Below are 12,741 nucleotides of genomic sequence, written 5' to 3' on the forward strand. Positions count from 1 at the left end.
TTATTTGGTACCAGGCACTGTTCTAAGTGCTTCAGGTGTATTAACACATTCAAACCTGACCATAGTGAGGTGTGCTCCTGGGTGGGGGGTGGCATCAGCACCTGCATTTTACAAATGAAGAAACTGAGACACAGAGAGGCTGCTTCACTTGCCTGAGGTCACACAGCGTATGGGGGAGGGGTCATTATTTGAATCCAGGCAGCTGGCCCCGAGGGGCAAGTTGGTGGCTGCTTTGATGTTGCCTCGTGGGTTGGACTAGAAGGTTCTCCAGAGCTCCAAAATCTGAGCTTTGATGGCAGTTTTCTGAAACTTGTGCCTCCCTTGTCCTCTTCCGCACTCAGTTCCTTGGTCATGCTGGGCGCCTTGGGGCGAAAATCCACAGAAGAAAGGTTTAAAATCATCCGAATCGGCCAAGATGACTAAGAAGCAGGAAGCAGGCCTCTGGGGTGCAGTTGAGCGGGAGACTGGGGGTGATGCAGAGGGAGGACTCGGTTATCCTTTTCTTTAAATTGTGGCAAAAGACACGTAACAGAAAATCTACCATTTCAACGGTTTTAAAGCATACGGTTCTGTGGCATTAAGTATGTTCATGATGTCGCACGACTATCACCAGCGTCCATCTCCAGAACTTTGTCATCTTCCCCAATTGAAACTGTGCCCATGAAACTCTCACTCCGCACTCTCTTGTCCCCCCCAGGCCCTGGCAATCACCGTGCTACTTTCTGTCTCTATGAATTGGACCGCCCTCGGGACCGCCTGTGAGAGGGATCAGTGTGTGTCCTTTTGTGTCTGGTTTATTTCACCTAGCATCATGTCCTCAAGGTTCATCCCCAATGTAGCATGTGTCAAAATTTCCTTTAAAAAAAAAAGGCTGAATAGTATTCTATTGTGTGGATGTACCACACGTTGTTTATCCATTCAGCCATGCATGGACCCTTGGGTTGTTTCCACTTTGGGTTATTGTGAATAATCCTGCTATGGACATGGGTGTACAAATACCTCTTTGAATGCCTGCTCTCATTTCTTTGGGGTGCATACCCCTTGGTGGGAGAGGAAGGGGCAGGAGGGCTCCTGTCTTGAGTGAGACCAGGTCACATCCCTGCTCCTTTCTGAGCCTCTTCTAGGACTTGGCTTTGATGTCCAGCTCCGGCACAGACGGGGCCGTGTGACTTTCCTTAATTAACCACCCTCTCTGGTTCTGCTGCCTGTGAAAATAAGGGCGGGGCCAGAACAGAAGGCGGGGCTTGTTTGTTTGAAGTTAGAGCTGTGCTGTTTGTTTTGGCCTCAGGGCCTAGGAACTCTCTCTCCAAACAGCCCTGGAAATGATGGTTGGCTCCACACCTCCTCCTCCACCCGTCCATCATCTGTGCCAGAGCCAGAGTGGTCCCCCAGCTCATTCTCTCTCGAGGTCCTTCCTCACCACCAGAAACTGCAGTAGCCCGAGTCTGACGGCCTAAGTCCACTCTCTGTCTCTCTTTTCCTAAAAGGCAACAATTCCCTTGATGACCTGAGCACTCTCTCTCCACCTCCCGCCATGCCTGCACAACTTCTTCTGGTTCATTCCCCGCCCCAGGTGGACATTTCCTGGAAGAACTCCGGCTTGCTTGTTTGATGGCTGTTCCGTTTCTGCCTGTTCTTGTTCTTTTACTGTCTCCTCTGGGTGAACGGGTTGATCTTGCACGAGGTTTAAAAATTCATGACTCCCGGGGAAGATGAAATGAGACAGAGCAGAAAATAAGAACCCAATCCCAGGGCTCCAAGGGGATGAAGACATTCTCGGCAGTGATCAGCAGGGAACCCAGGGCAGGGGTCCAGAGCAGGGGTCCTGGATGTCCGGAGGTCTGGGTTCGAATCTCCAGCCCTGTGCTCTCGGATGCCCTTAACTTCTCGAAGGCTGTTCCCTTAGCTGTATGACGAGGTCACAGTGGTGAGGTCCCGCAGCAGAACTCACACAGTTAGGCCGAGGGATTCAGAAGAGACACATTTAAGTGCTCAGCACGCAGCCTGGCACAGAGAAAGCACTCGGTAAGTGTCTGGGATGGTTTTACATTCCCCGGGCTCCCCTGTGGTTTGATAAACACAGTGTGTCCACTCCCAGCCGGAGGGAGTTACAAGTGGCCGTGCGTTTGGGTGCAGACCCCGTGTTGGGACAGAAGAATGAAAGATGGGAGCAGCCTGGGTGGCCGAGTCACCGCACAGAGGTCGGCTGCCCGGATCGCTGTGGTGCTCTGCTCCGGCAGCTTGCGCTGACCCAGGCACTCTGTCACTGGGACCTGCAGTGTTCCAGAAGGGGCTGCTCACCAGTGTGAGGCCGGGCACGACGGCGACAGACGTCACGCGGAGCTCCCCACGGGCCTGACGCGCATGCGGTGTGAGCAAGCTGTCGGGGGCCACCACCGTCCGGGGCTGGTTGTCAGCACAGCACAACCTAGCCCGTTCTGACTGAAGCATTATCACCTTTCAACACTATTATATCAGAATTAAGTGCAAAAGGTTGGGCATGACATCGAAAATCCGCCGTCCTTCCAGGCCTCGTTGCTGACCCTCGCTGTGCGTGGCGACCACACACTGAGAAGGCAGAGCCTGGGACACTTGGCCACCCCATGAAGGAGCTGCCCCGTTCTCACTGCACTTGGCCCAAGTGAGAACTAAACTTTGCTTTGTTAAGCCACTGAGACTGGGAGGTGTATTTATGATCATAGGCTAACCGGCCAGGTGCCCCACTGCTCCAGCCTCACCACGAGCCATTTCGAGACCCTCCAGACATGCCCCGCGTTCTGTCAGCTCCTTGACCCCTGCAGTTTCCCTCCGCCTGGAGGGCCCTTCCCTGTCCCAGGGGTCTTCCTAAAGCCCAGATCTGCGTGAGCCACTTCTCTGTTAACATGGCTCACATAGAGCCATTCTCCAGCTAAACAAGAGGGTTCTGTCGTCCGAGATGAAGGCCATGTCAGGGACATGGACAGCGAGGCTAGTGGGGTACTGGCGGGGACTGCCCGCGCGGCGGGGGACAGATTCGGGGTGCTCTGGCTGCGGCAGCCCCGGAAGGGGCCTCCAAGAGGTGCTGGGCAGGATGCAGGCGGCGGGCGCCCGAGGAGCCTTGTAGGGCTCCCGAAGGGGACACTCCCTGATGTTTTAGGACGGATAGAGACAGACAGGTTTTTAACAATTTATAAACCGAAATCACCGAGTAACAGGAAGAGTACATGTAGGCAGCGTGCCAAGCTCTTTTCTTACGAGAAGGCAAACCCGCAGAGGGCTTAGGAGGGCGGGCGCGGAGCCAGGCGGCCCGGCTTTACGTGCGACCTCCCCAGCCCACCAGTGGAGCGACCTCGGGCAGGTGGCGCGTGGCTTTGGTGCACGTCTGGGTCCCAGCAAAGGCGGGGTGACCAGGGTGCGTCTGCCCTTCTCTGGGAGGAGTAAGGCAGCTAAAACGAGAGGAGTGCCTCACAGCGCATGCACACGTCGCTATTCTTAGGCTCGGGAGAAAGCTAAAAGAAGCGTGGTCTTGGCAGTCCTCCTGACACTGACCAGGACACCGCCCACACGACCACGTGACCCTCCTGCCACACGGTCGACGGGCACCGTAGGTGATGGGGGTCACTGGTGTGGGTTTCCAAGCACCGACTGTACACCTGCATCTCACCACAACCCTTCTGGACGCTGACGACCATTTTGTATGTGACAAACTGATCGATAATTGTATCAGAAAGACAGTTCACATCTTTGGCTCTCTCCACCTACATACATATGGGCTGTTGGCATTCTCAAAGCTGGTTCAGACCACGGTTTAAGAAGAGAATTGCTTTTTTTTGATGGAGAACTTGATTTTCTTTCTTTCTTTTTTTTTTAAGATTTTATTTATTTATTTGACAGAGACACAGCAAGAGAGGGAACACAAGCAGGGGGAGTGGGAGAGGGAGAAGCAGGCTTCCCGTAGAGCAGGGAGCCCGATGCGGGGCTTGATCCCAGGACCCTGGGATCACGACCCGAGCCGAAGGCAGACGCTTAAAGACTGAGCCACCCAGGCGCCCCTTGGTTTTCATTTTAGATATAAACGATACTAGGAAACCAAGAAATCTTTTATGATAGACCAGTCCTTGACAGTCCCATTTTTCTCAGTGAGGAACTTATTTTTTTTGAGGAACTCATTTTTAAATGAGTTTTTGTAACTGAATTAGACTACTTTTAGCTGCATTTAATTTTCATTTGAACATTTTATTTAAAATTTAAAAAAATTCAATAATGTGGTTTTGTTTGTTTTCACAGTTACAGACATGAATTTTGACAAAGACGTCATAGCAAGCCAATAGGACAGGAAGTCTTTTTAATAAATGATGTTGGAATAACTGGGTATCTCTAGAGAAAGAGAAAAGAGCCTCAAACCTTACCTCACACCATATCTAAAAATTCATTCAAGATATAAAGGTACCTTCGTGGCTCAGGGGGAAGCAAAGGCTTCTGAAGCAGGTCACAAAAAGCAATAACACCATCAAAGGAAAAGCTGGTAAACTGGACTTCATCAAAATTTAAAACTTTGGCGGGCACCTGGGTGGCTCAGTCGGTTAAGCGACTGCCTTCGGCTCAGGTCATGATCCCAGGATCCTGGGATCGAGTCCCACATCAGGCTCCCTGCTCTGTGGGGAGCCTGCTTCTCCCTCTCCCACTTCCCCTGCTTGTGTTCCCTCTCTCACTGTGTCTCTCTCTGTCAAATAAATAAATAAAATCTTTTAAAAAAATTTAAAACTTTGGCTCTTCAAAGGACACTGAAGAAAATGAATAGATAAATCCCAAATGCAGTAAAAAATATTTGCAAACATGTATCAGCAAAGGGCTGGTATGCAGGATGTATAAAGAATTCCGATAATTCGATAATAAAATGACAACAACCAAATTTAAAACTGCCATCCCACAAAAGAAGACATATGAATTGCCAATAAGCACGTGAAAAAAATATTCAACATCATTCATTGTCAGGGAATTGCAAGTGAAAACCACAGGGAGGTGCCAGTTCCTTCCCACAAGGATGGCTAGGTTTTGAAGGACTGACTGACACCAAACTCCGGCGAGCTTGCAGGGCAGCTGGATCTCCCATACATTGTCCGTGAGAGTGTAAAATGGTACGTCTGCTTTGGAGAACGTGCTGGCACTTGCTTTTCAACTAGACATACACCTCCTATGACCTAGCAATTCTACCTCTAGATATTTACTGAGAAATAAAAACATTCGATCACAAAAAGAATTGTCTGGAGCCCAATACCAGAAGGAGCTCAGGTGCCCGTTCGTGGAAAGAATACACTAAATGGGGTAGAGTCATTCGATGTGACACATTCGACTCAACAAGAAACAGAACCAAATACTGGTGTGGGCAGTACCAAAAACATTATGCTGACTGAAAGCAGACACACACAGAAGAGTACATACCGCATGACTCCATCTTTATGAAATTCTAGAACAGACAAAACTGATCTATGATGAAAGAAAAAGTCAGAGATATGGTTGCCTGGGGTGTGGGGAGGTGTGTAGTAGGGACTGACCGGGGTGGAGCATGAGAGAACTTTCTAGGGTGATGGTAATTCCCATTTCCTGATAAGAGTCTGGTGTGGGCACCTGCCAGAAGGCAGCAAATGTACACTTAAGATTTGGGCATTTCATTGTATGTAAATTTTACAGCAAAAGAAAACAAACTTTAGGGGCACTTGGGTGGCTCAGTCGTTAAGCGGCTGCCTTCGGCTCAGGTCATGATCCCAGGGTCCTGGGATCGAGCCCCGCATCGGGCTCCCTGCTCAGTGGGGAGCCTGCTTCTCCCTCTCCCCCTGCTCCTGCTCTCTCTTGCTATCTCTGTCTCTCTCTCTCTCCAATAAATAAATAAAATCTTTTTTAAAAAATTAAATTAATGGGGTGCCTGGGTGGCTCAGTCGTTAAGCGTCTGCCTTCGGCTCAGGTCGTGATCCCAGGGTCCTGGGATCGAGCCCTGCATCGGGCTCCCTGCTCGGCAGGAAGCCTGATTCTCTCTCTCCCACTCCCCCTGCTTGTGTTCCCTCTCTCACTGTGTCTCTCTCTGTCAAATAAATAAAATCTTAAAAAAAAAAAAAAGAAAGAAAACAACTTTAAATAAATGTGTAAGTCTAATTAACGATATGTATTCCAAAATATTTCAGGGAAGCATTCTGATACCTATAATATTCTTTGAAATGAATCAAAAAGTAGATGGATTAATGGGTAGAGAGGGATGGAAAGATGGGCAGATACGCAATGAATCAGGTAAGTAAAAAGTTAATGGTAGAATCTAAGTGGTGGATAGGACATACAGTTATTCACTGTAAAACTCTTTTGGACATTGCTGTATATATGAAATTTTTTATAATACAATGTTAGAAAAAGTCCACAACATGTTATGTATTTAAAAAAAAATTTTTTTTTTTTTAAAGTAGGCTCCACGCCCAACGTGGGGCTTGAAATCATGACCCTGAGAAGAGTCGCATGCTCTACTGACTAAGCCAGCCAGGCATCTCCAAAGTATTTGTTTTTATAGCTACCTTGTTAATTTTGGCAAGTGACACCATCGATATGGTTTTTCCCATTTACAGTTGTGATGTCAAGTTCCCTTTTAAAAATTAATTGGTTTAAATAAAGAAGGGACTCAAGGAAGACAGTAAGGAAATATTAGTGTAGATGGTGCATGGATATGGCAAAGCTCAGGAAAGCAAGGAGCGGTCAGGGTAAGTCTGGGACAGGTGGGGTGTTGGGAAGTACACACCAAGATCTGGGGAAACCTGGGTTTCCCTCCTGTCCCACTGCTTCCCAGCTGTGTGACCGCAGGCAAGCCTCTCTGAGTTTCTGTTTCCTCATGTAGAAATGGGGTAATGCAATCTCTTCTGAAAAGAGGCATGTGGGGAGTATGAACGAGACCTCCTGCGAACACACGGGTTGGCAGATCACAGCTAGCGGACCTTCCGTCCCTGCTTATGAGAAAGGCAGAGAACATCACTACCTGGTGAGGGCTGCACTCATAGAATAATGAAGTGGACAGCTAGTCGGGGGAAGATAAGGAATGGAGACAAGTACAGTTGTGAAGGGGAAGTTGGAGAAGTTGGGGTGTGAAGGGGAGGAAAGGGAAGGGCTCTGGCAAAGAAGTCTGGGCGTGCAAGTTGGAAGCCGCTGAGTGAGACACATGAACATATAAGGACTGTTTGATGAGGAGGAAGGAATGAGGTGAGGATGGGATCCGAAGTACAGGTAGAGGGATTGGCTGCACGTGGGAGGAGAGACAGCTCCTGTGTGGGAACAGAACGGCTTGTGCAGATATGGGAAGGAAGGAAGGACCTATCTGATGACTTCGATTTTCCCTGAAGTCAGTGAGGTCATCTCCTGAGAATGGAGGGAAATGAAGTCACAGGTTTGAGGATGGGTAGGTTTAACCCAGTCACTGTGGAGAGTGAGATGGCAGATTGACCACAAGTACATAGCATGTGCAAAGGCCCTGTGGGAGGGATTGTGGGGAGCCTCTTAAAGGCTGGAGCACAGAACCAGAGAGAAGCTGGCCAAAATGAGGTCTGATATTTAAGAAGTGGCAGTGACGTACAGTTGACCCTTGAACAGCATGGGTTTAACTATGTGGGTCTTCTACGTGGTTTGGTTTTTTTCCCATACAGTACAATACTGGGGTGCCTGGGTGGCTCAGTCAGTTAAGAGTCTGCCTGCAGCTCAGGTCATGATCCCAGGGTCCTGGGACTGAGCCCTGTGTCGGGCTCCCTGCTCAGTGGAAAGCTTGCTTCTTCCTTTCCCTCTGCCCCTCCCCCACTCATGCTCTCTCTCTCTCTCTCTCTCTCTCTCTCAAAATAAATAAAATCTTTTAAAAAAAATACAGTACAGCACTGTAAATGTATTTTCTCTTCCTTAAGATATTATTTTTAAAGTAAGCTCTATGCCCAATATGGGGCTCGAACTCACAACCCTGAGATTAAGTCACATGCTGTACTGACTGAGCCAGCCAGGCGCCCCCCCCCCCCCCCGCGCCTTATGATATTCTTAATAACATTTTCCTTTCTCTAGCTTACAGGATATAACACACATACATACAAAATATGTGCTGACCGACTGTTTATCTTACTGATAAGGCTTCTGGTCAACAGTAGGCTATTAGTAGTTAAGTTTTTGGTGAGTTGAATTGTACATGGGTTTTCACCCCCACATTGTTCGAGGGTCAACTGCACTATGTGTCTGATACAGCAAGATGTGCTAGTCAGAGTAGGATAGGCTGTAACGAGGAAATGAATAAAGCACAAAATCGCCCTCATTTGACACAGTGAAGGTTTATGTCTCATTCGTGCAGTTTGAGAGTTTAGGCGACCTTCCTCCTTTGTGTAGGCACTCCATCTAGAACATGTCTTGGATGTCTGTGGCAGGGTAGGAGCGGGCTGAGGATCACCTGGGGTGTTTCTAAGGGCCGGGCCTGAAAGTGGTTTTCCTTACTTCCACCCACGTCCAGTCCCAATCACACAGCACCAGGCCTTACGCAAGGCAGGCTGGAGCCTGTCGTCTTCCTAGATGCTCAGGAAGAAGCGCTGGTGGGGTGGGCAGACACCGTAGTCTCTGCTGCAACCCAACCCTCTGTGTGCCAAACCAGCCAGTCTCTTCTCACACATGGCACGCTCACGCTCTCCCCAAGGGACACCGCCGGAAGTCCTGTCCAGTCCCTGCACCTGGCTCAAAGCCTGGGGTCTCTGGTGACACTGGTGCCCCAGCCTCTTCTCATCCAAAGAGGCTCTTCCTGGGCCAGGGACCCGGGGATCCCCTGGGGGACCCGATACAGCGGTGGGACAGGGACGGCACTGCAAGGAGGCTCCTTCACTCACTGGTCCTGCTTTGCAGGAGACTCCCGCCCACTGTTGGCATTGGCCCCGGCTCTTCCGTCTGGGGGCCTCCTCCTTGGCCACCATCCTCTTTGGCCACCTCTGAAATGGGTAAGGTGGAGCCTGTCCTCCTGCGGGGATGCATACTCTCCCTCCTGCTCATGGTTGAGGTCCACGGTTGGAGGTCCAAGGGTCCTTTTACAGCTGCAAATTGTCAAGGACTTTTATTTGTGAGAGGAGGGGAACCCCAGCTCATGGTTCCGTTGGCAATGCAATTCTTCAGACCCATTTGCTTCTAGTCAGTTTTAGGTGCCCATAGCCACACTCACCCCAAGTCTTTTCCTAGACAATTCTAGCACCTAACATGTCTTGCTGGTTCACCTCCATACCTCTCCTCTCCTTGATGACTGTCTTGAGGGTATTTAGAATAATAAATAGAGGCATGCCCTAGTCTGATCCTGTCCTGAGTCACATTACCCAAGGGAAAAGTTTTACTGGGTTTTTGTTGCCCCCAATTTTTCTTATTTCTCATCTTTTTCTACTTAGGATATAGAAGATTTTTCAACCCTGGAAGGCCCTGGATCTCTGGATTCTATTTCCCTTGAACACCATGTAATTCTTCCCTGAGCTCACCTCCTCCTCGTAACTCCTCACCAAATGCAGACAAAAGTAACCGACAGAGAGGACTAGCTTCTGGCTTTCCAACCTCTTCTCCGTGGGTTGCCAGCTTGGAAGGCACGTGGGGTTCCTCTCAAGTTAGAGAAGGCAACAGCTTTACCAAACATTCTGCTAATGCATAACATAGTGAAGACCATTACAGTGCATCGTTAAAATTAAGTTCCGGGCATCACTTCTTTTTTTAACTAACTGCCTTTTTCTACTTGAGTTGGAGACACATTATCTAGTGCAATATCTATAAACATTTTTCACCTCTGCAGGACCCCGATGAGAGGGTGGGAGCCAAGAGAAACATGGGAGTGAGGGGCCTGGCATGAGTCTCTGGCTAGGAGTCAGCACTGGCTTGTCAGCAAAAGCACAGGACCCGGGGGTGTGCGGGAGGTTGGGAAACTCATCTCTGTACCCTGGAATGGGGTTCGTGTGGCCTTCCCAACCAGCCACATCCGGCTCCCAGAGCCAGCCTCCAACTCGGAGGGAAAGGACAGATAGTGACAGGAAGATCCAAAAAGCTTCAAACCTCATCTCTGCTGCTCGAGGTAAGGATAAAACCCTTGACACAGGGCAGTCTGAGCCCTGCCCTCGGACTGCCCCCCAAATCCAAAGTGTCTCTCTCAACTCCAAACCATCATCTGGAGGTGGCACTGGTCCTGCTTGGAGGGCTCAGGGGATTAAGGCTGGAGCTGCTGAGGCCATGCGGTCATTTCTGCAAGAGTCAGGGCCCAGGGGTCCTGCAGGGAACCAAGGGAGGGGCTCCTGGTCCACAGACCAAGATGAGATCCGGGACGAGAAGCCAGCAGCTGGGGAGGGCTGATGATGGCCTTCCTGTTCGGAGGGCGTGTAGCCCACGGCGCCTGCCCAAGGCCTGCCTTCAAATGCTTCTCCTCTGTGACTTTGAGCAAGTAGCTTAATCTCATCAGGCCTCACTTATCTCATCTGTGGAAGGGGAATGACAACCCTGCCTGTCTCTTAACGACCATCGTGGGCATTCAGTGAGAGTCCAGGGGAGGCTCTCAGCAGCACTGGGCCCGCCATTAGCAAAGAGCACGGTTACTAAGGCGCCAGGTCCCGTGCTAGGCACCTTACATGCAGGACTTCATTTGGTCCCTACACCCACGTGTGCGGGGAGGTTCCTTTCCTTTCCGTTTTACAAAAAAAGACACAGAGCTATGGAGAGGTTAAATTAACGTGCCCACCTGGCTGATGAATGGGAGATCTGGGAGTCTTACTTAGGTCTGATTCTCAAGCTGCTGCCCTTACCTGCCCGGCTCTATTTGCCCTAACCGTGTGTCCCCAGGCATCGCCAAAGGTGAACCTTTCACTCGATACTAACGAAATAACCTGAAAGCCACTGGCAAACAAAATGCACATCTTAATGTCATCGTTTGCTTTAAAACTACAGGCTATGATGTGTCGTTATGGAAGATGTGTTCACGGTGCCCTTTTTAAAGAGAACATCCTCCTCTTTGGCAGGAGTATCTGGATTCAGGCAAGACTTGGGACCCAGCAAAAGACTCTGACTCTTCTCCTGGGACTACAGGTCAGGACGTGGTAGATTTCTTCTCTGCACATCTTTCCCTTTCAAGCCTCTTATCTTGAATAGCTTCCCCTTTTCTGTAATCCACCTTAAAATGCCAGACTGCTGACAAGACAGGTGTTCCTTTAAGCGGCAAGGGCTCCCCCTGCCTCAGGCCATCTGTCCCACCAATGCCATTGTAGCCGGCTGGGGAAGGCACCCTTCCTCACTCCCAGAGGGCTTCCTGGGAAACTCAAGCGTCCAGGGTGGCTTCACTGGAAGCTGATTGACACTGTTCACCTGACAACTGCAGGATGGCAGGCCCACCCCCTCAGACACGGCCGGCTGTGCTATTGGGGGGCTGTCGGCTCAGAAGTCTCCCAGACCTGCTGGCCCCTTAAGGCTGCCCGGCTTCTGTATCGTGAACCCTTCCTCTTCCTCGAGCCACGGCAGCGTGGCGGATGGACTGACAGACAAATGTGAGACTCTCAACCGTGCCAGCAGAATCTCTTTGCCTGGTGATGTTTAAAAATATGAACCAGGTTTGTGAGCGTGCCACCCTGGCCAGAGCTGTGACACAGACCAGAGAACCTCCAGATAATGCCCGAAGCCAGCAATGACCCCGACAGACCCCCTCCGGGGCACGGAGCTCGGGCAAAGGGGTTTGGCTTGTGCATTCTGAAGACTTGAAATGATTAAGAGAGGCCAGAATGGGAAGAGAACAGCCTTTGTGAGCCAGTGTGACGGGTCACGAGGCAGCCTGGCGGGCAGGACTCACAAAACCACTTCAGGTGGGCAGCGCAGGGCCAGAAGCTCCTCTGCCAGGCCCCGGCTTGGAGAGAGGTCACTGGGCCGTGATGTGTCAGACTGAGAGCGATGGGGCCGGCTCCTGTTCCCCACAAGTCCTTGGGGGGCTGCTGGCCCTTGCTATTTGTTTATTAATTTTTAAAAAATGCACTGTGGGCTGGCCTAGTTTTAGTTAACGCCTAATAAAGGGAAGAACTGTTTACATAGCACCCCTGGGTCTGACACTGAGCAGCTGAAGTTAGCAAGATCCTTCACTGCCTGAGCTGACACAAGCCAGCAGCCTGGGAGGAAGACCGTTCTTTAGAAGCATGCCAGGCCCGGATGGCAGTGCCAACAGTTGAACATCATGTTAAAGGAGACAAAATCAGGGTCAGGAGACCTTGAAACCCTGGGGGGAAAAGGCCCAAGCTGCCCACTAGGCCGCTGGGGTGGGCTGCGGGAGCGTCCAGAATGGATGGGCAAGTCGCTGCCCGGTTTGTGTGCACATCTTACAGTCCAGCTCGCTCCACAAACTCTCCGGCTGCTTAACGCCCTCCACCCAGCACGTCAAACGAGTCCCCAAGTGGCCGGAGTCTGCGGGGAGTCCCAGGGGACGTTCTCTTGAGAGCCCTGCTTCTGCCTCCCAGCTGTCACTCTGACGCCTGCTTCTCGCCTCCAGGGCGTCTTCTGTCTCCCCTGGCTGCTAAGACACCCCCGTGGTTCTGCAGAAGGCTCGGCTTTCCCACCTGCACAGGAGACTGCCCCGCACGAGTTCTGGTGACCTCAGTGACATGCCAGGTGACTGGTGTTAGGAGGTGGCTTTTAAGGCTCAGGCTGAGGCCTCGACCAAGCGTTGTTGACACCTAATATCTACATAGAGCTGAGTGTGCTGGGGGCCGTGGAAGAGTTTTC

Source organism: Mirounga angustirostris, unplaced genomic scaffold (assembly GCF_029215605.1).
Source record: "Mirounga angustirostris isolate CCGP_5_RB_7025 unplaced genomic scaffold, mMirAng1.0.hap1 SCAF_13, whole genome shotgun sequence".
In the NCBI taxonomy this organism is placed as follows: domain Eukaryota; kingdom Metazoa; phylum Chordata; class Mammalia; order Carnivora; family Phocidae; genus Mirounga; species Mirounga angustirostris.